The sequence below is a fragment of the Malus domestica genome, chromosome 14 (genome assembly GCF_042453785.1).
Source record: "Malus domestica chromosome 14, GDT2T_hap1".
Lineage (NCBI taxonomy): Eukaryota > Viridiplantae > Streptophyta > Magnoliopsida > Rosales > Rosaceae > Malus > Malus domestica.
The window spans coordinates 11,542,000-11,566,807 of record NC_091674.1 but is presented as its reverse complement, the minus strand read 5'-3'; the positions used below and the strand labels follow the sequence as shown (position 1 = coordinate 11,566,807).

The following is a 24,808-nucleotide window of genomic DNA, read 5'->3' as shown; positions in this document are numbered from 1 at the left end:
TGTACTACCTCGGTTGTGTAAACGTAGTTATTGACGACCTCAGCAGAAAAGCACATGGACAACTTAGCCGTTTATCCTATTTCATTTACAACTCACAAGTATTGATGTGACGTTACCTACAAATCATCAGGGAACTTAGTTAGCTAATTTTCAAGTCCGACTATTCCACATTGACTTGGGATGAAAAAGGAGATTGCTTAGGCATTAAGCAAGAACTTGATTTGTCAGCTAGTTAAAGCAGGAAGAAATAAATAGTTCGAGTTGTTACAGTCACTCCTATAAAAGTCGAGTTGACGTCAGCACCATCTATTATCTGTCAAAGAAAAGGAGAAAGGGTCTAATACCTCTTCAATGAATATTTAGAACTTTAGAAGTGCCAGAATACCATTTAACAAGGCATAAAATTTCCGAGACAATCAGCTATCCATGGAGGAATGTGCTGCATGTTACAAGCAGTACAATAAAAAGAACATCTTTTCGAGCACATTAAGGGCTCTTTCCACTTGGTTCATCATCCGAGATGTGGATTATGTAAAAAGCACTTCATGTATTTTCAATCACTGAGGGAACATCTCACTGATGAGATTTAATTCCTTGTCCATTTGATATGATCAGATCATTGAGTATTCGTTTTGATTTGTTTATAAGATTGCTTGTTGTTTGATTTCTTTTCAATGGTTCCTACGATTTAGGCTCATTGGCAAAAGCATTTTGCAAGACAATTTTCACTGAACAAGGTTGTCTTCTATGTCTGAAGCTTTTTGATAGCTTTACTTTTCAGAGCGAGCATAAAAACACCTGTTGCCTATCTGCACCTGCTCCTATGGTACGTTGATTAGTTGAATATCAAGTGTCCAGGATAGAATTGGGAAACTTATCATCTTCTAGTACTCAGAATGTTTTAGCTTTTTGACTCATTAAACAGACTCTTAGTTGCAATTATACATAGATGTACGCCTACGTTACTTATATTTTCAAGTTTACGTGTTTGCAGGGTACACAATGATGCCGTGTACAGAATCTAAATCTAATATAAACTTGAGCCGCCGAGCTGCCGAGCTGCCTTATTTATCTGCGAAATTGGTGGTATTGCTGTTTCTTAAGACTTTTGCATTTATGGCTGTACTTCTTTTCATTCATGCCAGCCAAGATGAGTATGGCCTTAGTCATGGTGGAATTATGTATAACCGACTAATTTTAATATGACAATTATTTGACATAGTTTCCTAAAAGCTTAGCTTGGAGAAAAGAAATATGTTCTCTGAAGCCTCTCTATGTTTGACGGTTACAGATTCTATATGCAGGGACACTGCAAACTACCATCTGCTGATGAAAACAAATTTGGTCAGCCACTCGCTCAAGTACCTCACACAAACATATCTAGGGCAAGTTTTTCTCTTTCTCATACTTAACTTTTTTCTTTTGGTTTATGCTGATTTTAGTTTGTTTTATTGAACTCTATTACGATTTCGGGTATTTTAAGTTCTGTGTTTGTAAAAGTACCCAAATTATTTGATTCTCATTTTAACTCTGTTGGGGCATAGATACATAATTCACGTTCTCTGTTAGAAGCTCTGTTCATATTATTATTAGGTATACAATGGCAAGTTGAAATCACAAAATTGGCTCATTTCCATCTAGAGAATTTAAGCAACAAACACATCAGTTTTCCACAGCTAGTTAATATTAACAGGTGTCACAATCTAATGCTGCCAAGTGTCAACTGATCACGAAGAAGTCTGCTCTCTCACTCACTCACTCACTCACTCTCTCTCTCTCTCTCTCTCTCTCTCTCTCTCTCTCTCTCTCTCTCGATATGGTTGTCCTAGTAAATATCAGATGTTCGATATAATCTTTTTAAGTGTTCCAATCATATTCAATTCTAGTTCATTTGAGTAATTCTGCAGAAGTTAATAAGTACTCTAGTTCACACTTTTTTAGCAACTACTATAGACTCTTAGGTACTTTGTAGTGTTTGGTTATCGTAGAAGCCACCTCTAGTTTTTAGTGCTCCAGTGAATGAAAAATGTAATGAGGAGGCTTTATAGGTATGAGATACAGTCAGGTTCACATGATCTATATGTGGATTGTGTGTCAGTGATGAGACTATACAAAAGATTCAGTGCACTAGATCATGAGAGAGAGGGAATCGGGCATCAGTTGCTTCTGGAAAGTTTTGAGTCATTGAAAACCCCCAAACTTGAGGAGATGGTAGTGAACGATCTTTATGAAATATCAACGCCAAAGTACAGGTGTTGGCGCCTGGATTTAGTGCAAACATAGATTCTTACTTGACGTTTCGACAATCTTCGGTCACATCACATGGGATTGATGGAAATACCTTTACTTTGAAGTTCGACTCTAAAGCTTTCGGAGATTTTGATGTATTTAAGTTTGTTCGCGTCTCTTTTGCCTTTCTCGTCTCAGATGGTCAAGTGACTAAGGACACTATTGCTAAGAAATTTTGAAATTCCCTTGTTAGTGTTGATGAATTCTAGTGCAATGGTGCAAAATCTGTTGGTGTATTTCATTAATATATATATATATGGTGTTGCATGAGAGACTGGCTGCAATGCCATGTCTCTTGGAATTGAATATATATATATATATAATGTGTTGCTTACGTGTATAATGGGAGAAAGGCTGCAGTGACGTGCCTTTTTTTCTTTCCATTTGACGTGTCTCTTAGATTGAAGAAGCATGACTACAGTTGCTGTGTAGCAATAAGATTGCATCTTTTCGGCAAAATGAAAGGATGCAGCAGGTTGTCTTTTCAGAAAATGAAAGGATGCAACACGTTGTATTTTTTATTAAAAGATGCATCCAGTCGGTGGCAATGATGCAGGAAATTGATGCGATGAAAGTTAAGCACTCAAATTAAACCCTCTTGTTGTCAAATTGTAGTAAAAATGCAAGTAGGGATCGTTTTAAACCGGAGATTATGAGGGCTTGCTAAAACCTCTAAACTAACTCAAAAACATAAAAACAAAGTTAAAAACATTTGAATAGACTCAAAGGACTCAAAACAGATTCTAAAGACGCAAAACAACTTAAAAACACTCAAAATTGCATAAAAACACTTACTGTGCAGATTTGACTCTAACACAACTTTGGATGAATTTAGTGTTTTGGTTTGAATCAAAACACTCAAAAACACTAACGAAATAGAAATTTAACAATTTGAAACAACAAAGTAAAAGGGGGATTTTGGTTTTGACGAATTCGAAACAAACAAACAACTTATAAAATTAGACAGATTGTAAAGCGAATTTAAGAAATGAGATGATGGATGGATTAGTTAGAGGTCCGTTCTTCACACATGACACACTTGTACATGAATTGATTTCCAATTCCTTTTCAATAAACTATGATGCTCAACACCCCAGTTTAACCGTGATGCACAAATTAACCCTCAAATTTTCCTTTACTCATTGAATTGGATGAATGCATGCGACAACCTAAATCATTCTCTAAAAGTCCCCTATATGAATGCATAACAGAGATACAATCAGAGATCATTACGTTCAATGAAAATCATAAGTGTTGACGAGGCAATTATAACTATGAATGCATGATACAATTGTCAAGAATTCAATTAATGCGATTGTGATAAACAACCTTCACTACTCATCAATATAAACTTATAACGATTAGGTGAAACTCATTTATATTCTAGCATCTAATTCATGCATGAAAACTAAGTATGCATCCTTAATAAACATACAAGAATTAGTTATGAATAAAATAGATAATTGAATTGCAATCACAACTTATCAAATCACAATTGGAAGAAATCAATTCAAATCTCAAGCATGTGCATGGCTTCAAACTTCCCCCTAACTAAATAAGGGCTTAGCCACTCATAATTGCAACAAAATTAGAAAATAACAAGGTAGACATTGAAAGCAAGAACGAAGTACACTTAAAACACTCCAAAGTTCCAAGCTTGAAACGCCAAGGACCTTTGTTTTCACCACCTTGTTGTAGCACAAGTGTCTAGGATGTGTATGGATATATGGATGGAATGGATTTGCACGGCTAAGAGATGAAAGTGTATGGATTGGTGAGATGTAGTATGGCTAGATGAATGGATGGAGGTCACAAGAAGGAAATTGTGTTTGTGAATGAAGTTGTGAGATGTGAAATGTAGTGTCTTTGGATGATGGCCCCCAAATTATGGTGAAGGGTGGATGTATTTATAGGCTAAGGAGAGGAGTGTATGGAGTTGTAATGAGTGGATGTAATGGGTGTAGTGGGTTGTGGTAATGAGTGGATATAATGGGTGTAATGGGTGGATATTTGGTAATGAGTGGATGTAATGGGTGTAGTGGGTGGATGTAATGGGTGTAGTGGATGAGTGTTTGGTAATGAGTGGATGTAATGGGTGTAGTGGATGGATGTTTGGAGAATGGATGTGTTGGGTGCAATGAGTGGATGTAGTGGTAGGTGAATGTGTGTGTTGGGTGAAATGAGTGTGCTAAAATGGTTATTTATAGGGAGATGATGATGCACAAACTTCAAATTTCGTCCATTCCTTTTGCTCCAAGCATATGCCATCCATTCCATGCCTAAAAATGCTCCAAAATGCTCCAAAATGCACTTCTTTGCCACATTAACCCTTTGGACCTACAAACACACGAAAATAACTTAAAATACTAAAATAACTACGAACTAACAACATAAATGCCAAGAAACAAGCTAACTAAGTCGCATAAATATGCTCCTATCAGAAATCATGACCTTTTATATACACACTTTGATCCATCTTCAAAGGGTTCCATAGTATCTATAAATAGCCCATGTTGGCTGCAATAATTATTATTAATTTTCCACTCAAATAAAAAACATTGTTCATGAGATTTGGAGGGTTTTAAAAATCTAAACGACCATGTAACCATCGTCTAAGCATTGAGGATGTAATTATGAATGTTTTTATGCTTTCACATCTTTCAGACTTATACATTAATGATTATGAATTTTGTTTATTTTGAACACCATTAAAAATACTATTCATGAGAGTTCATATGGTTTTAAAAATTCACACAATCATATACTCATCCTCAAAGCGTAGAGGATGCGACTAGTAGCGTTTGCATATTTTTTCATATTTTTCGCACATGTAAATTAATTATTATAATTTTTTAATGTGTTTAGTATTTTTAAATTACTTGATATTTTTATTTTAATGTGTTGATTTTTAATCTCAATCTTTGCCTATAATATACTATAAAAATAAATAAATAAATAAAACTTCAATTTTAAAATTTATATAGAATAATAATAGAATAATAATCAATAAACAATATATACATATTCATTATATCTATTGTATTTTATAGTAAGCGTTTTTTAGTAGTTTAAAAAATTAAAATCACCAAAATAACTTTTTCTTATCGTGTCGAAACAGGTTACCCGCATGTCACTCTTGTGTAAACTTGTTAAGGACCCGTTATTAACGGGTTATTATCATGTGATCCGAAACCCATTATTTTCATGTCGTTTACTTGTCGTGTTAACGGGTCGTGTAAGAAATTTCCAGGTCTATTCTTGATCCAAATCTACAACCTATTCTTGAACCTAATGCTGCAGATAATGAACAAATTATTGCCAACAGAAAGAAGAGTGAAGACGATGAATTGATGTGCAGAGGACATATCCTGAATACTTTGTCAAATCGGCTCTACAATTTATTTTCTACAACTCAATCTCCAAGGGAAATATGGAATGCTCTTGAAGAGAAGTATACATCGGAGAAAAAAGGTACCTAGAAATTTATCATGTTTAAGTTCTATGAATTCACTATAACTGATGGCAAATCCATTGTGAACCAAGTTCAAGATTTATAACTTTTGGTCACAAAGCTTCGTGAAGTCAAAATAATTGTTCCGGATGCATTACAAGTAGGGGCTATCATGTCAAAATTACCCCCTGGTTGGAACAATTATAGAAAGAAGCTTTTGCATATGGCAGAAGATATAAGTCTCCAAGATCTCATGAAGGGGATCCAAATTGAAGAGGAGACTCGGAAACGAGAAAAATATTTTTCCTCACAAGACTTCACTAAGATTAATTATGTTGAAAGAAGCAATAGTAAGTTCAAAAAGAACTTGAAAGCAAATAACCTAGGAAAGTTCAAAAAGACATCTTTTGGCACCAACAGTGGCAAGAAAAATGCAACTTGCCACCATTGTGGAAAGAAATGCCACTTTATTTGTGATTGTAGATTCAAGAAAAATGAGGACGCCAAATTAAACAAAGCAAATATGGTAGAGGAAACTCATACTAAAGATATAATTGCTATGGTGTTTGAAATGCAAATTGGCATGATTATTGAATTGAACATGGCTGCAGCCGTTAAATCTTCTGACTGGTGGCTGGATTCTGGTGCTACCATACATGTTTGCAATGATAGAGCACAATTGAAGATCTACAAAACCGAAGAGGATGGTCGAGAAGTACTAATGGGCAATCACAATGGTGCTAAGGTTCTCGGAAAATGGACTGTTGAACTACAATTCACTTCTGGAAAAACAATGACTCTGACAAATGTTTTTCATGTCCTAGACATTAAGAAGAATCTTGTATGTGCAAATCTACTGTGTAAAAATGGTATTAAAGTGGTGTTGGAAGCCAACAAATTTATACTCTCAAAGAATGGTGTATTTGTTGGCAAGAGTTATTCATTGGATGGAATGTTCAAACTTAGTATCAATAAAGTGAATTCTTCTGTTTATTTTGTTGACTCTTCTTCTACTTTATGGCATTCTCGTTTAGCACATTTGAATTATAGATCTTTAAAATATTTGTCTAAACATGATTTAATTTCTTGTAAAAATGTTACATTTAAAAATTGTGAAATCTGCACACAAGCTAAAATTACAAAGAAAATTTTCAAAAAGTATAAAGAAATACTGAAATATTAGATTTAGTTCATTCTGATATATGTGAGTTTAATGGTGTTTTAACTATAGTAGGAAAATGCTATTTTATGACTTTCATTGATGACTGTTTTAGATTTACTTATGTTTATTTAATGTCTACTAAAGATGAAGCCTTTGAATTTTTCAAATGATATAAGGCTAAGGTAGAAAATCAAAAGCAAAGCAAAATTAAAATCCTTCGAAGTGATAAAGGTGGTGAATATTTTTCAAATGAATTCTCTTTGTTTTGTGAAGAACATGGAATCATTCATCAGAAAACTGCACTTTACACTCCACAACAAAATGACTTAGTAGAAAGAAAGAATAGGACACTCACTGATATGATTAATTCAATGATCATAAGTGAAAATGTTCCTACATATTTATGGGGTGAAGCTCTTCTTGCAGCATGCCATATACAAAACAGAATTACTTCTAAGAAAACTCATGTGTCACCATATGAAGTATGGAAGGGCAGAAAGCCAAATTTGGAATATTTAAGAGTTTGGGGGTGTTTGTCTTTTCATAGGTCTCACGACCCTTAAAGATCCAAATTAGGTCCTAGAGGCATAAAAAGTATTTTTGTGGGATATGCCCAGAACTCTAAAGCATACAGATTGTTTGATGTGAACTTAAATATCATTGTTGAGTCAAGAGATGTAGAGTTCTTTGAGGATAAATTCTATAATGACCCTAGTCCTAGTTCAATGGAAGAACATAATCAACAATCAAAGTCGAAAGAAAATCCCCGTTCAGTTTCCGGCACCAAAAAGAGAAAGGAATTGGAAGAGGTTCAAGAACGTAGGAAAAGTCAAGGGGTCAAAAAAGAAAAGAATTTAGGTCCTGATTTTATATCTTCAGAAGCCATTTATTTTTGGTCAAAGGAAATAGAGAAAAAGTTCTACATAAAATACCCTTCATTTTAAATTTAGAAGGAGATCTTGTAACTTTAAAAGAAGCAATGACTTCTAGAGATGCTGTTTTTTGGAAAGAAGCTGTAGATGATGAGATGAACTAATTGTTATCCAACCAAACATGGACTTTGGTTAACTTACCACACGGATCTAAACCTATTGGTTGTAAGTGGGAAGGAAATACAATACTGATGGTTCTCTGCAAACCTTCAAAGCCCTATTGGTAGCCAAAGGTTTTAAACAGAAAAAAGAAGTTGACTACTTTGACACCTATGCACCAGTTGCAAGAACCACCTCCATTAGAGTGTTGTTTGCTTTGTCATTCGTATATAATCTATATGTACATCAAATGGACGTGAAAACAGCCTTTTTAAATGAGGATTTGGATGAAGAGGCATATATGGAGTAGCTAGAAGGATTTGTTCTTCCTAGTATTGAAAAGAAGGTTTGTAAATTAGTGAAATCACTATATGGTCTAAAACAAGCGCCAAAACAATGGCATGAAAAATTTGACTTTGTCATTTTGTCAAATGGTTTTAGACATAATAATGCCAATAAGTGTATTTATTCTAAATTCACTAATGAATATGGTGTTGTCATATGCTTATATGTTGATGATTTACTAATATTTGGGACCAACATGAAAGCTATATCCGAAACTAAGAAGTATCTAAATTTAAATTTCAAAATAAATGATTTAAATGAAGTGGATACTATCTTAGGGATAAAAGTAAAGAGACATGATGAGGGTTTTGCATTGTGCCAGTCACATTATATTGAAAAATATTGCAGAAGCATAATCATTTGCAAATAAAAGAAGCACCGACCCCTTATGACTCTAAGATCAACATGCTAGTAAATTCTAGCAAATTAGTGGCTCAACTTGATTATGCTAGTGCAATTAGAGGATTGATGTATGCTTCACATAGCACAAGGCCATATATAGCATTTGTTGTTTGTAAGCTTTCAAGATATACTAGCAACCCTAGCACTTTACATTGGAAAACAATTTGTAGAGTTTTTGGTTATCTTAAAAAGACTACTAATTTGGGTCCATTTTATTTAAGATTTCTAGCGGTACTAGAAGGGTACTTAGATGCTAGTTGGATTACTAGCGCAAGCGATAATAAATCCACAACAAGATGGATATTCACTATTGGGGGAGGTGTTGTTTCTTGGGTATCAAGGAAACAAACTGTTATATCACACTCTACTATGGAATCTGAGTTTATAGCATTAGCAGCCGCATGCAAAGAAGCAAAATGGTTGAGAGATTTATTGTTTGACATAGAGTTGTAGCCACAACCAATGTCATCTATTTCTTAGTATTGTGATAGTGAAGCTACATTGTCTAGAGCTTATAGCAAAGTATATAATGGCAAATATAGACATATTAGCTTTAGACATGAATTTGTCAAATAGATAATAACACAAGGAGTTGTTAACATAACTTATATAAGGTCAAATAAAAATTTGGCAGATCCTTTTACTAAGGGACTCTTAAGACATATGGTACAAAGTACATCTAGTAGAATGAGGCTAAAACCCTTTACTATAAATCACTAGTAATGGTAACCCAACTTTGCCTAGAACATCACTAGACCAAAGTTCAATGGGTAATAACAAGTTACTGATAAGTGGATTGAATAAGCACTGAATAATTTATATAGCCTATTCCTGAATGTCAGTGCATACTGCTATGATATAGAGGATGAAATTTAAATTCTTAATGAGGTATAATAATATAAGATGTTCGAATAGCAGGAACATATACAAGTAACCTCACCTATATAAACATAAGAAGTGGTGCCACTTCTACCAAGGGTTTTTTGGGTTTTCTCTTGTAAATGTTTATGAAACCAGGATGTAGCATAGGGCCATAATAGTGCTAACTAGATACAAAATTTTCTCCAAGGAAGCTATAATATGATCATATGTGTAGCATTTTCCAGTTTTGACTGATAAATACATAGTTTAAGGTATGGAAAGGCCACTATTGTATATGTAAGAACCTTGAGATACACTAATTGAAGGTTAAAATCGAAAGATACCTTTTTGTATGCATGAACATATAAGTATGATTAAAATTCATGATAGAAAGATTGATTCATTATAATATTTCTAGTTTTATATATTTTGAGATAGAAGAGAATTGTTAGATGTTTCCAAGTATATGAGCATATATATTACTGAAAGAGGGAAGGATTGTAGGTGTATTTCATTAATATATATATATATATATATATATATATATAAGGTTTTGCTTGCGTGTATAATGGGAGGTTGCAGTGATGTGCCTTTTGGTTGCGATGCTGTGCCTTTTTTTTTCATTTGGCGTGTCTCTTAGATTGAAGAAGCATGACTGCAGTTGCTGTGGAGCAATAGGATTGCATCTTTTTGAAAAAACTGAAAGGATGCAGCAGGTTCTCTTTTCAGAAAATGAAAGGATGCAGCAGGTGATGCGATGAGAGTTAAGCACTCAAATTAAACCCTCTTTTTGACAATTGTAGTATATGTATAAGTAGAGATCGTTCTGGATCGGGGATTAGGAGGGATTGCTAATCTAAACTAAACTGACTTACAAAAAGAAACTTAAAAGCACTTAACTAGACTCTATAGACTCAAAACACTTAAAAACACAAACTAAAACAGATTCTAACTAATTAGACACACTAAAGTAAAGGGAGATTGGGTTTTGGACGAAAATAAAGTAAAACAAAACAGAAACTAGAACTAAACAGATTTGCACAAAATTGGTTGTTTTGGATGGATGATGGGCTAGCTAGAAGGTCTTTCTCCACACATGACACACTTGCATACAAATCAATCTCCAATTGTTTTTCAATAAACTATGATGCTCAACACCCCAGATTAACCGTGATGCACAAATTAACCCTCAGATTTTCCTTTACTCATTGAATTGGATGAATGCATGCGACAACCCAAATCATTCTCTAAAATTCCCCTATATGAATGCATAATAGAGATACAATTAAAGATCATTAAGTTCCATGAAAATCATAAGCGTTGACGAGGCAATTGTAACTATGAATGCATGATACGTTTGCCAAGAATTCAATTAACGCGATTGTGACAAGCAACCTTCACTACTCATGAATATAAACCTGTAACGATTAGGTGAAACTTATCTATATCCTAGCATCAAATTCATGCATGAAAACTAAGTATGCATCCTTAATAAACATACACAAATCCATTATGAATAAAATAGATAATTGAATTGCAATCGCAACTTATCAAATCACAATTGGAAGAAATCAATTCATATTGCAAATATATTCATGGTTTCGAATTCTCCTCTAGCCAAAAGAGGTTTAGTTCCTCATACTTGCAATTAAACAGAAACAATTGAAATTAAACATTGAAAACCAAAGTAGAATACACCTAGAATGCTCCAGCATTCCAAATTGAATGACTAGCACAACTCCAAGCAATCCTCCTTCCTTGCAAATATGCGGCACCAAGGTGTGAGTGGTGAATGGATGGTCTCTTGTGGTGGTGGATGGATATAGGTGAGTTATGGTGAAGGGTGGAGAGTTGTGTAGATGATGTGGTATCTTTGGATGATGGCCCCTTAAATTATGGTGAAGGGTGGATGTATTTATAGGCTAGGGAGAGGAGTGTATGGAGTTGTAATGAGTGGATGTAATGGGTGTAATGGGTGAGTGTTGTGGTAATGAGTGGATGTAATGGGTGTAGTGGGTGGATGTTTGGTAATGAGTGGATGTAATAGGTGTAGTGGATGAGTGTTTGGTAATGAGTGGATGTAATGGGTGTAGTGGATGGATGTTTGATAATGAGTGGATGTAATAGGTGTAGTGGATGAATGTTTGGAGTTGTAGGTCAACACACTTGCACACACACATGTTGATTTCTAACCTTCAAATCTTCAAAAACGTCCATCCTCATGTCTCCATGCTTGCACTATCCAATCTTGGCTCAAAAATGCTCTAAAATGCACTTTCTTGCCAACTTTGTTATTATGACCTACAAACACACGAAAATAGCTTAAAATACATAATTAACTAAGAAATAACAATACAACTGCATAAGAACAAGCTAACTAAGTCGCATAAATATGTTCCTATCAAATTCCCTCACACTTAGCTTTTGCTAGTCCTCGAGCAAAACAAAAGAAACAAAACGAAACAAAACAAACAAAACAAACAAAACAAACAAAACAAACAAAACACAACCTAACCTTCCAACATTTGCGTCAGGGATTTTCAATGAAACATGACATGCCAAAGATCACCACTTACTTAGATTTAAGCATTCCTTACCCTCGAGCATACTTAATCATAGTCACCATTCACTAGCTCACATTTAATCAATTAAAACAGCATTTTGAATATAGTAACATGCCTTAGAGAATTTCCTCAATTCCTTACTAGATACACTCTTATTTTCACACAAGAATTTCTGACTACACTCCCTATAGTAGGTATATGTGAGAAGATTGATGTAAACATGAAAACTAGTACTCACATATGTTTTTCAACAAAGAAGCAATTTCTGGAATTATTAATTCATGTATATATATGATTTCATGAAAGGAATGCTACTACTTAGATGCGAGAACCAGTGACACCATATGCTCATATCAATTTCAAACTCGACAAATTGAAACAGACAACACTCAAGATTGAAGTCAAGGGTTGTAACAAGGCTTGGGGGTAATGGCTAACAAAGAAAGGATAGGAATAACAAACGTTCTTAAAGCGATAGCAAGCAAAGTAATGGAATCGACACTTGAAATTTACTTTAGAATGCAAAAATCAACTTTTAAACACAAAGGGAAGATTCATGCAACACTTAGGGTCGAATTCAATGCTTTGGACCCTTTCTTCAACAAACGACCCTTTCTTCAACAAACAACACTTTAGAGCTCTTTCTCATAAATTTTTCAACTCTTTTCACAACTTTTCTTCTTTTCATTCTATTTTCCATGAATTTTTCTTTTTCTTTTCCTTTTCTACCCATGCCTTATGAAGGACTTTGGCACACACACACACAAGAATCACTTCCCCCACACTTGTTTTTCTGTAAGAGTTCAACAAAAGGAATTCCTTCTAAATTATGCTTTACTATGCTTCAAGAACAAGGGTATGGATGATCCTAATCTAGGCTAGGTGAGGATAGTGTGGGTAACAAAGAACATAGGCAACACAAGACTCAACGGGGTTAAACTTAAACACATAATGAACGGGATAGGCTTTTTGGCTCTTGGCTCACTAAACAACTTCATCTTGAATATGTGTTATGCAAATCAATAACATGCTTTGAATGAAATAAGCATCAGTTCTAGCATTTGGAACTAAATGATGAAATGCCTTCTAAGTAGCAACCAAGCAAAGAATAATGAGATCATGCAACGACTTTAGAAAACAAAAAAATTGCACAGATTAATAACTCTCCGAATAAACGTTTAGGCCCAAGTCTCTCAATGATGTAACGTTAGTTTGAGTTCCTTCTTTCAAGCATGTTACAAAAAAAAACTGATTTTTCCTTTTATGATTGCATGTGAATTCTTAAATTATAACCACAACCAAGCATACATCAAAGAGTAAATCAAATTTTCATCCATGTTTATAACTCTCTTTAACAGTCATGTAATTAAAAACCAAATCCTCATCATTGTGTTGGAAGGTACCCTAAGACACAAATAAACACACAAAAACAACTCTTTTTGGGTTTTTTTTTCAAAACAATTTTTCAAAATTTTATGAGATTTTCGGATTTTTATGTCAACACACACTAAAACACTCCAAAACAACTTAAAAACAGCAAGGAACAACACTAGAAGTAATGGGTGATAAACTCCTACGAATTTCATGCAAAACAACTTGGTTACCCCCTCACACTTAAATCAAACATTGTCCTTAATGTTTCAAGCATATACTCACACAAAAACAAGCAAATAAACAAACAACGAATAAACATGACAAGTATGGCAAAGTAAAAATTAGACAGAGTAGAGTTTAAGAACGCAAATCTGGTTTTGGAGATAGATGATCTTGTTATCTTTCCACAGCTTTGATCTCGAACTGGTTCGGAATTCTGAGCGAGGAATATGAGAGTTCCTTGGTTTGAAATCAGACTCCTTCTGCCGGGTTGATTTGATTGTGCAGTCTACATTCTTCTCTGCTTGTTTCTTCTGCACGGCAGGCAGGCACGAGGTAGAGGTGTTGGTCTGTTTCTTTCTTTAATCTTTCCAAGTGCCCACCTCTTGCTTTCTTTCTCCTTGTCTCTAGCTGAGGATGAATAGGCAAATTGTCTCCACATGCTTCGAGGTATCATTTTCACTTCCCTTACTTGTTCCCCAGGCAGATGTGGTAGACGAAGAGGAAGCATAAAATGATGAAGATGAGTACTCGAGAGCAAGGCTAGGTAAGTAATTAGGAAGGGGTTCCAGGCAGTTGGTTCCAGATCGGAAGATTGATACTTAGTGCTGGCTGATTGCTCTTTTTCTTCTTGTCCCAAAACAACGACAAGGAGAAAGACAGGGAGAAAGCATGATATGAGATACTCTTGCTTTCAACCTTCATGATATGAAATACTTTTTCTTTGGATGAGTTGTTTGCAGAAGTACCCCAAGGAACAAGGAACACTGAGTGGCTCGAGAGGGTTTGTTGGAAAGACATTCTCGGAGAAGAAAAAGGGTTATGTATGTTTGCCTTGCAATGGAGGGTGAAGGGTAACATTTATAGGAATTAATAACTGGTACTATTCTTTCATTCTTGTCAGCAACCATTGGATGATTTAATAGTAAACTTCATGTGCTTTCTACTTTACAAGAGATCTTCAACAGATTGCCTGTAATTTTCGCATGGCTGAGTGCGCATGTGACAAGTGCGGACAAATCTGAAAAAACAAGTGCCTCTTCGATATCTAGAATCGGCGCTTCAACAAACTGCCCTTGATTTCCGCAAAGCTGACTCTGCATGTGACAGATGCTGACACGTCTGGAAAAATGCTTCGACAAACTACCCGTGATTTTCGCAAAGTTGACTCTGCATGTGACAGATGTTGACACGTCTGGAAAAGCAAATGCCTCTCTAATTTTTGAACTTGCCTCTTCGATCTCTGAAATCCCGTCGAGTGCAGAGGCTGCATGTGACAAGTGCGGACAAATCTGGAAAAGAAGATTGGTCGTGGTTTCTGAGCAAGCCCAGCTTTTGAGAAAGCTAGCACCTCTTTGATTTTTGAGTTGGCCTCTTCGATTTCTGAGCTCACCTCTTCGATCTCTGAAATCCCATCGAGTGCTGATTTTTATAGAGGTACGCAAGACGTTCAAACCACACTTGAATTTCTGCCTGTAAAAACTCCCTTCTTGCACTTCTACGATCTTGACTTATCTGACCTCTTCTTTCTTTAACACCTTTGAAAATGTCTGGCCCCTCCGACCGTCGTTTTGACTTGAACTTTGGTGAAGAGGCAGTCCCGCCTTCTCCAGACAACATATGGCTCCCATCCTTCATATCCCCTACTGGTCCTCTTACCGTTAGGGATTCGGTGATGAAGAATGATATGACAGCTGTGGTGGTGGCCAGGAACCTTGTCACTCCCAAAGATAACAGACTACTTGCCAAATGTTCTGATGAGTTGGCTGTTAAGGATTCTCTGGCTCTCAGTGTGTAGTGCGCAGGTTCCGTGTCTAATATGGCCCAACGCCTATTTGCCTAAACCTATCAAGTTAAATCATTGGCGGCTGAAGTGATGAGTCTCAAACAGGAGATTAGAGGGCTCAAGCATAAGAATAAACAGTTGCACAGGCTCGTACATAACTATGCTACAAACATGAAGAGGAAGATTGACCAGATGCAGGATTCTGATGGTCAGATTTTACTTGATCATCAAAGGTTTGTGGGTTTGTTCCAACAACATTTGCCTTCATCTTCTGGGGTTGTACCGCGTAATGAAGCTCCAAATGATCAACCTCTGATGCAGCCTCCTTCTGGGGCTCCGTCGACTGCTGAGGCTTCACCGACTACTGAGACTTCTCCTAAGCAGCCTTTGTGAAGGCTCCCTTTTGTATTTTTCTGCTTAATGTTCATTTTTTTCATGAAAATGAATGTAAAAATACCTTGCATATCTGTCAGTGTTTCAAAAATAAACCCACACCAAAAACAATTAAACAAGCAATAAAAAAAAATTACAATCATGGCAAAATACAACTGTAGAAAAGGGAAGGTTTTTAGAAACGCAAAACTGATTGTGGAGCGATTCAAAAATCTTCCTTATTTGAATACATGGGTTGCCTCCCAAGAAGCGCTTGCTTTAACGTCTTTTAGCCAGACAAAACTTTCTTCTAAACTTGGATAGGGCCCATAGCATGGAATTGATTCTTGAATGGACGATGATACTTGACGTGATCCGGCAATATTTTAAATTCTATTGTAGGTGTCTGAATCATCAAAATCAGCAAGTTAGTATATAATAAAATTGAAGTTGGAAAAGATGGCTTACTTGCTTACTCCAACACAAACTCAATTACGAACACCACATCTTTGAAGGTTGCAGGGATATGGGACTTGGCCAGATTTGGTGTTTTGAGAGTTATGACTTGTCCTGTGTCATAAAATCCAACTTCTTTGGGAATTTTCGTCTCAAATGTATCTTCTTTGATGAATTCTAGACATTCCCCATCCACTTCTTGCTCTTGATTCTTTGGAAAGGTTTCGAAGATGTCTTTCTCACCCTCTTCTTCCTTGGATTGCATGATCCTGCAAGGAATAAGGACATTTGGTGAAACGGGGTCAGGACAAATTGAATTTAGGCTTACCTTGGTTGTAGTGGACGACATAGAAGGCATATGGGGTTGCGGAAAAGGTGGTTCTTCCCTTGCCGTGGCCTTGTTATTCTCCTCTTCTTCGAGCAACAGCTGTTCATCCATGTTTTGGCTTGGTTTGGATGTCTTGGGTTCACCCCCAACCTCCATAACACTTCCCAAAGTGATAGCATCATGGATTTCAAAATCTTCCTTCAAATTTTAAACCGTTGAGTTGGAGAATTCACTTTGCTCTTGAATTTGTGCCGTGAACTCCATAATCTGCCCAAATTGCTTTTCCAATTCGCCCGTCTTCTTGGCTTGAATTTGCACATCTTTGTTTCGGTTTTCTACATCCTGGTTCAAAGAGGTGAGTAACTTATTAAACATATCATTATCTAAAGATGTACCTGAATTGAATTTGGCAAATTTTTGTGGTGGCTGTGATGGTTCATATGGCCAGTGATAGAACTCCTCTTCTTGCTGCCAATATCCATCTTGTTGGAATTGTTGCGGTTCTCCACATATGTAATCTGAATAATCTCTCCAATCCAAATTGTAAGCGTTGGAAAATATGTTCTCACATGATTGGCTATGGCTTTGATAACCCCAAGCATCTTCATTCGCAGTGAATTGAGAATATTGATGAGTTGGATATCCTTGCCCATAGGACACACCACATGTAAGGACACTTTGCATTGTGGTCCTTTCGGCATATTGTGACAATTGAGAAGTAAGTTTTGCCAATTAAGCTTGAATGGTAGCAAAATCCATGTCTTACTTCTCTAGTCCCTAAAATCAAGGAAACAAAACTAAATCAAATATCATAAGTAAAAATAAAAGACACAAACAGAAACAAAGTCAGTAACTAAAACAAAAGACATGAAAAAGAAACAATGGGGGATTAGCAAAATTGCTAATCCCCGGCAACGGCGCCAAAATTTGATGCGATGAGAGTTAAGCACTCAAATTAAACCCTCTTTTGACAATTGTAGTATATGTATAAGTAGAGATCGTTCTGGACCGGGGATTAGGAGGGATTGCTAATCTACACTAAATTGACTTACAAAAAGAAACTTAAAAACACTTAACTAGACTCTATAGACTCAAAACACTTAAAAACACAAACTAAAACAGATTCTAACTAATTAGACACACTAAAGTAAAGGGGCATTGGGTTTTGGACGAAAATAAAGTAAAACAAAATAGAAACTAGAACTAAACAGATTTCCACGAAATTGGTTGTTTTGGATGGATGATGGGCTAGCTAGAAGGTCTTTCTCCACATATGACACACTTGCATACAAATCAATCTCCAATTTCTTTTCAATAAACTATGATGCTCAACACCCCAGATTAACCGTGATGCACAAATTAACCCTCAGATTTTCCTTTACTCATTGAATTGGATGAATGCATGCGACAACCCAAATCATTCTCTAAAAGTCCCCTATATGAATGCATAATAGAGATACAATTAAAGATCATTAAGTTCCATGAAAATCATAAGCGTTGACGAGGCAATTGTAACTATGAATGCATGATACGTTTGTCAAGAATTCAATTAACGCGATTGTGACAAGCAACCTTCACTACTCATGAATATAAACTTGTAACGATTAGGTGAAACTTATTTATATCCTAGCATCAAATTCATGCATGAAAACTAAGTATGCATCCTTAATAAACATACACAAATCCGTTATGAATAAAATAGATAATTGAATTGCAATCACAACTTATCAAATCATAATTGGAAGAAATCAATTCATATTGCAAATATATTCATGGTTTCGAATTCTCCTCTAGCCAAAAGAGGTTTAGTTCCTCATACTTGCAATTAAACAGAAACAATTGAAATTAAACATTGAAAACCAAAGTAGAATACACCTAGAATGCTCCAGCATTCCAAATTGAATGACTAGCACAACTCCAAGCAATCCTCCTTCCTTGCAAATATGCGGCACCAAGGTGTGAGTGGTGAATGGATGGTCTCTTGTGGTGGTGGATGGATATAGGTGAGTTATGGTGAAGGGTGGAGAGTTGTGTAGATGATGTGGTGTCTTTGGATGATGGCCCCTTAAATTATGGTGAAGGGTGAATGTATTTATAGGCTAGGGAGAGGAGTGTATGGAGTTGTAATGAGTGGATGTAATGGGTGTAATGGGTGAGTGTTGTGGTAATGAGTGGATGTAATGGGTGTAGTGGGTGGATGTTTGGTGATGTAATGGGTGTAGTGGGTGGATGTTTGGTAATGAGTGGATGTAATGGGTGTAGTGGATGGATTTTTGGAGTTGTAGGTCAACACACTTGCACACACACATGTTGATTTCTAGCCTTCAAATCTTCAAAAACGTCCATCCTCATGTCTCCATGCTTGCAATATCCAATCTTGGCTAAAAAATGCTCTAAAATGCTCTAAAATGCTCTAAAATGCTCTAAAATGCCCTTTCTTGCCAACTTTGTTATTATGACCTACAAACACACGAAAATAGCTTAAAATACATAATTAACTAAGAAATAACAACACAAATGCATAAGAACAAGCTAACTAAGTCGCATAAATATGTTCCTATCAGCAGGTTGTGTTTTTGATTAAAAGATGCATCCATTCGGTGGCAATGATGCAGGAAATCATGACCTTTTATATGCACACTTTGATCCATCTTCAAAGGGTTCCATAGTATCTATAAATAGCCCATGTTGGTTGTATATTTGGATATACAATTCTTCAAACAATAGTTTCTTATCCTCTTTCTCTCCATCAAAATCATACATTTTCCTTTTAGAAGATTTTAAGGGAATTTCAGTTCTTGCTAAACTAAAATTCCAAACTTTGTTGTATCCTGGAAGTGATTTGCTTTAGACCCGTTAGCAAACTCATATTAGAGTGGGGGCAAATATCACTTTAAGGAAAACGTATTAACGTGCCTCAAAGTCATTTTTCTATCAAATTCTCAACCTTATTCTAACAAAATCTTTAGAATTTATTAACCAGCTTTGCTTGGGGTAGAATTTATTAACCTCTACAGAGTAGCTAAAGCGTTTGCTAATATGCTTAGGAAACTATTATTGGCACTACAAAAATCTCATTGTACACTCATTGAGAGTGTATTTTTCTTTCTAATTATAGGAAGTTTGGAGTCCCATATGAGATTCCCTATGCTTATAATGCAAAAGGTGAATATTGAGATAAAGTTTTGTTCTCTTTTGTTGTGCTCTTCTTGAAATAAACTTGTGTACAGGTGCCGACCAATGTTGTTCATATGAGATTTCTCATAAATATGATCCCACTAGCAATTGAGCCTCCCGTGCAATGTTGTGGGTTTTAAGACCGTTTAGGATGATATTATTTTACATATAATATGTTTACATTGAGAGAGATGATTTTAAAGTGTTATTTACAAAGAGGTGATATTGTTTACAACTAGCTTAAATCATTGACAATCTGCTTTTTGAGCAAGTTTTGGACTAACCTGAATAGTATCAGTAAATATGATAGTCATACATATTAGCAAGCCATCCATCTATATGCTAGCCCTCATAAATTCATCTGCTTCCACTATTCTTCTAGTGACTGATAAAGAAAGCGAAGTTGCCAGCTTTGCTGTAGTTTCTGTAAGTATTCCCTAATCATATGAGCAATAAAGTCTGTTAAAAGGAGTCCCAATTTTCTCAACATAAAAGAAAACCATAAAAGCATTACTAATGATAGACTTGCATGTTTTAATTTATTGCCATTCTCATAAACATGTTGCTTTCCTAAAGTATTCTACTTCAAATGTTGAAAAAGTTATCATGGTTTTTACACAGTGAGCAGACACCTTCAATCTACATTTCCTCCAATAATGCACAATCAATCGAAGTCCTACTCAAGACCAAAGTTAAAAATCCTAAATTTATACAATACCAAAATCAAATATGCAGATAATCAAATTGAACAAAAGGGGTTATTTAAAAACTGATATTACTATTATCTTGAGCCATACCTGACCACGACGAAACAATGGGCTCAGAAATACAATTTGAAATTGAATTTTAATGATGACAACTACTTGTTTCTGTGAATTCAAAGTTGGAAATTGAACAAAATATAATAAATTTTCAATCACACAATTCAAATTCCATACAAATGGCCAAATTTTCATACACGCAATTCTCGTCAATATTTATGTTTTCATGTCATGAGAGCATTCTAAGAAAATCTTTAGCTGAACTATATTTCAAAGAAATAAATTGTAAAATTGCAAAAAAATATAAGTGTTATGGATTAATTGGGAGTGGACAGACAATTGAACAAATCATTCAAATTAGTTTTAGTATATGGTGCATAGGGTGATAAGTAAGACGATCAATTCCCAATAATCCATTCTATCGTGTTCCATAAACCCATCCATTACCACCCATCATCATCTATTTTGGTAAATACAAAAGACAAAGTCTATTACTATGACTGAACTCATGCTCTAGGTATAGTTGGACTAAAACTCAAACAATTGAAAAAGAAAGATGTAATACCCCATATTTAAAAAAAAAAATTATATATGTGTGTTTGTATGTGCGAAGTTATTTTTATGTCATAATTTTATTGGATTTCTTTTTATACGCTATGTGTACAAGAACTTAAACTTTTGATATGTACACTAGTGTCAACGTAAGTTCATTTTTGCTACAAGATTATTTCAAAAACTAATTAGTATGATTTCATGTGTACTTAGAGATATTTTTAGTTTGACTTGGAGAAGGAGATTATGATGAGTTTGGCTTTATTTTTCTCACAAAGGCTAAGTAGCGTTTTGCCAACCATTAGAGAATAAAGAGGAGGGGTTAGTCACTACTCTAGATAGGTTGAGGTGGGATTCTATATCTTATAGAGTATGGATGTGGCCTTTGGGTATTTGTCCACTTTGCATGATAATTTTTGTTTATGACTAACTTAACACATGTTGCTTTGTCATATCAACACATCCTATTGTCAATGATTAACTTCACATTTGGTGTGTTTCTATTGGAACACATATTAGGGCTAATGATTAGCTTAACATTTGGTTTCTTTCTATTGGCACACTTGTGGAGGTTTTTGGAGAGGAAGATGAGAACTTATTGTGGTTAGAACATTTCACGTGACCTTTGATGCAAGGAACATCTTGCATTATATTCATTAGTTCATGATTAACTTAACACTTGTTGTTTTTCCATTGGAACACATATCATTCTTAATGATTAGGACAACACTTGTTTCCTTGTTATTGGAACACATTTCATGGTAATGATTATCAAAATACTTGGTTTCTTTCTATTGGCACACTTGGAAGCTTTCTCCTCAAACTAGATGGGAACAAAGAGGTTATTCAATCCTTATAAAGGAAGAAGTAAGAACCAACGGAAGGAACATGGAGAAAAGAGAGAGGAAGAAGAAGAAAAAAAGAAAGAAAAAGAGAACAACTCCAACAAAAAAACCATTCTCCCTTTCATATTACCTCTTATCTTTCTTTTACATATTGTTAAGGCTTTAAGCCATCTTTCATTGTATTTGTAAGTCTCTCATATATAGTGAAATACAATGAAAGCAAACCCCAATGGATGTAGTCAATTTGGCGAACCACTTAAATCTTGTGTTGTTTATGCATTTACATTTTTAGATCATTGCCATGAGAAGCACTTCCACCAAACCATCGAAAATCTTCATTTATTTCCCTTGAGAATGATGTACAAAAAGTGTGAGACAAATCCCAGAAAAATACATGAGATCTTACCCAACAAACCAAACTCATCGTCATTTTAATCTAGCAAAAGAAAGATATCAAAAAACTAGAAATTCGTCCCTCCTATCTAACAGACCAAATCACCAACATCCATAGATTAAATCATAGTACTTTCTTCATGAGATTGTTCATCTGTCTCTCTACCATGATATATCCAAATTTTAGGAAAATCCAACGGTGCGATCGTCCAATATCTTTGAAATACCAACTCAGTCTCTAATCCCACAGAAAACTGGACAGCCATGTTATGAGTACCAAAACCCCATTTTTCGTATCTCCGATCAAACACTTCCTTCACAAAAGTTGTTCCTTATCATCTCCTCTATAACATATAAAAAAACTACGACAATCCAATCTATGTGCTGACTTGTACCCTAGTTTGAACAGCTGATGTTCGGTTGAGCTAGCCTTCTCTGCCAACCTCTTTGCATGGTCAACATCTCTAGTCTCTTTCGCTCACTTTCATGGTAGTTTTTTCAGCAATCGGACTCCTATTACATATGTAGAATTTCAGCTATATTAAAGAAGAGGAAGGGGAAGTAGTGAAGGAAGAAACAGAACAAGAGGGAGGAAATGAAATTGAATCAATTAAAAAAATGAGGAAATGGTAACGTATTGTTTATCATTTATGTTGATGTAAAAGATTATTACTTTGTTGTTAATATTATGATTATATTACTATTGTTACTAATTAATTTGATTTATGTTGAAGCTTACAAGCTTGTTAAAGAAAATGTGATTATTAATATCTATGTGAACATGACACATACATATACATTGCAAAGCAAGAAAAATAGTTGTGTTGTGTCAAGTGCTCACTTGTGTAAAGTGTTTGAGTTGTGAGAATATTCAAGGGCTGAAGTTTGCCTTGAATATAAAATAATGAACCTTGTATACGTTAGGCGTCGGGGGAAGGGCTTGAATATACAATTAGGCATCAAGGGAAGTGCCTGTGTTCCATTGAGAGTTTAATTACAAAAATTGGGTTTAAGGGATGAACAGGAGTGAACTCATATTCTAAGGAGCCAAATGGTATAAGTATGGTATGGGACCTGTAGGCTTGGATCGAAGGGAGTGAGTACATTCATGCATCTCATTGCATACATTTTATGTATTTGCAAGAGCTACTCATTTCAATTATTATTTTAGTTGGTACTTTTGTTATGAATTAATTTTGTATACAAATATTTTATTTCTACTGTGTATTCAATAAATCTTATGTAGTAAACTCAAGCTTTTATTATGTAAGGTTTGTTATATGATGTATGGTGTAATCGTTATAATATAATTTTATTTTTCCACCATATCTTGATTGTAGAATTTATTACTATAGCTAAGATATGGCTCACACCCTCGCTCGTGAATAGTCTTTATTCGCGGGTCGTGGCGTGACAAAAGATTAACATTGTGTTTGGATGAAAGAATTGCTAATTAACAGAAATCAACACTATTCTCTCTTGTACTTCCATTCCTAAACCGAGGTAATGAAGACCAATGTTCTAAAAAACGGCCCAGGCGCTGTGCGGGTTGGAACTGAGGCGATTTCGTTCAAAAGGGCTGGAAAAATTGGGGTGGCTCTAGGTGGTGCTAGGCGGCTAGGCCTTTTTTTTTTTTTTGAAATTTAAAAAATAAAAAATACTCCTCACTAGATTAAGTATCTTACATTACTATATTTTCTTATTTTCCTCCTATTTTGCATTTAATGTTGTTTTAAATTGTGAACTTGTTGTACATGTGTCGTCCTACATTACAATACTCCTCACTATGGTTATATGGCATAAATGCTTAATGTGTTTTTAAATTTTGGACTTGTTGGATACTCTTTTTACATTTTATCATTCTATTATTATCTTATCCATGGATTTCATACAAGTATAATTTTTTGTAAGTGACAATATGCACTTATTTACAAGGTACACAAGAAATTTACCAAAATCCGCCTAGACCCCCGCCTAACCGCCTAGGCATTAGGCGCTAACCCGCCGCCTGACTAGCGCCTAGCGTTTTTTAGAACCTTGATGAAGACAATGACAACATATGAAAAATGATAGCATTCAACATTGTTCACTCCAATGAAAAATAGTTTTGCTCCTAACATCCAATTCCACCAAAGATTGGTTTAATGAATTTATGCCAATTCCTCCCGGAAATCCCTTCTTATGCGAAAAACACAACCCAATTGAAACATTAACTTAATCGTGACGACAAATTAGTGAGGATTTATATCAGTGATGTCAGGACAATTATTTCCATACCTGTGCAGTTAGAAGAGATTCTTTGGTAATCACCTGCAACGGTACACAAACACCATCCCAAAATAGGAAAAATTACCCAAAACAACCTAATAATTACATATTTTTTTCTAATGCTATGCTTCAGTTCAATTGCCAAAGGGGTATGCAAAAATCAAGAAACCAA

The 24,808-nt window shown here is 35.2% G+C and overlaps 2 long non-coding RNA genes across 2 annotated transcripts; both read left to right on the top strand.

Annotated features, from left to right (window-relative positions):
* The first annotated feature begins 341 nt into the window (after positions 1-341).
* LOC139191575 (uncharacterized) lies at positions 342-1,556 on the top strand. Its single transcript, XR_011575642.1, has 3 exons — positions 342-826; positions 995-1,086; positions 1,292-1,556. It is a non-coding gene; the product is annotated as an uncharacterized lncRNA (long non-coding RNA).
* Positions 1,557-5,569: 4,013 nt separating this feature from the next.
* LOC139191109 (uncharacterized) lies at positions 5,570-6,733 on the top strand. Its single transcript, XR_011575279.1, has 2 exons — positions 5,570-5,760; positions 6,352-6,733. It is a non-coding gene; the product is annotated as an uncharacterized lncRNA (long non-coding RNA).
* Positions 6,734-24,808: the final 18,075 nt, after the last annotated feature.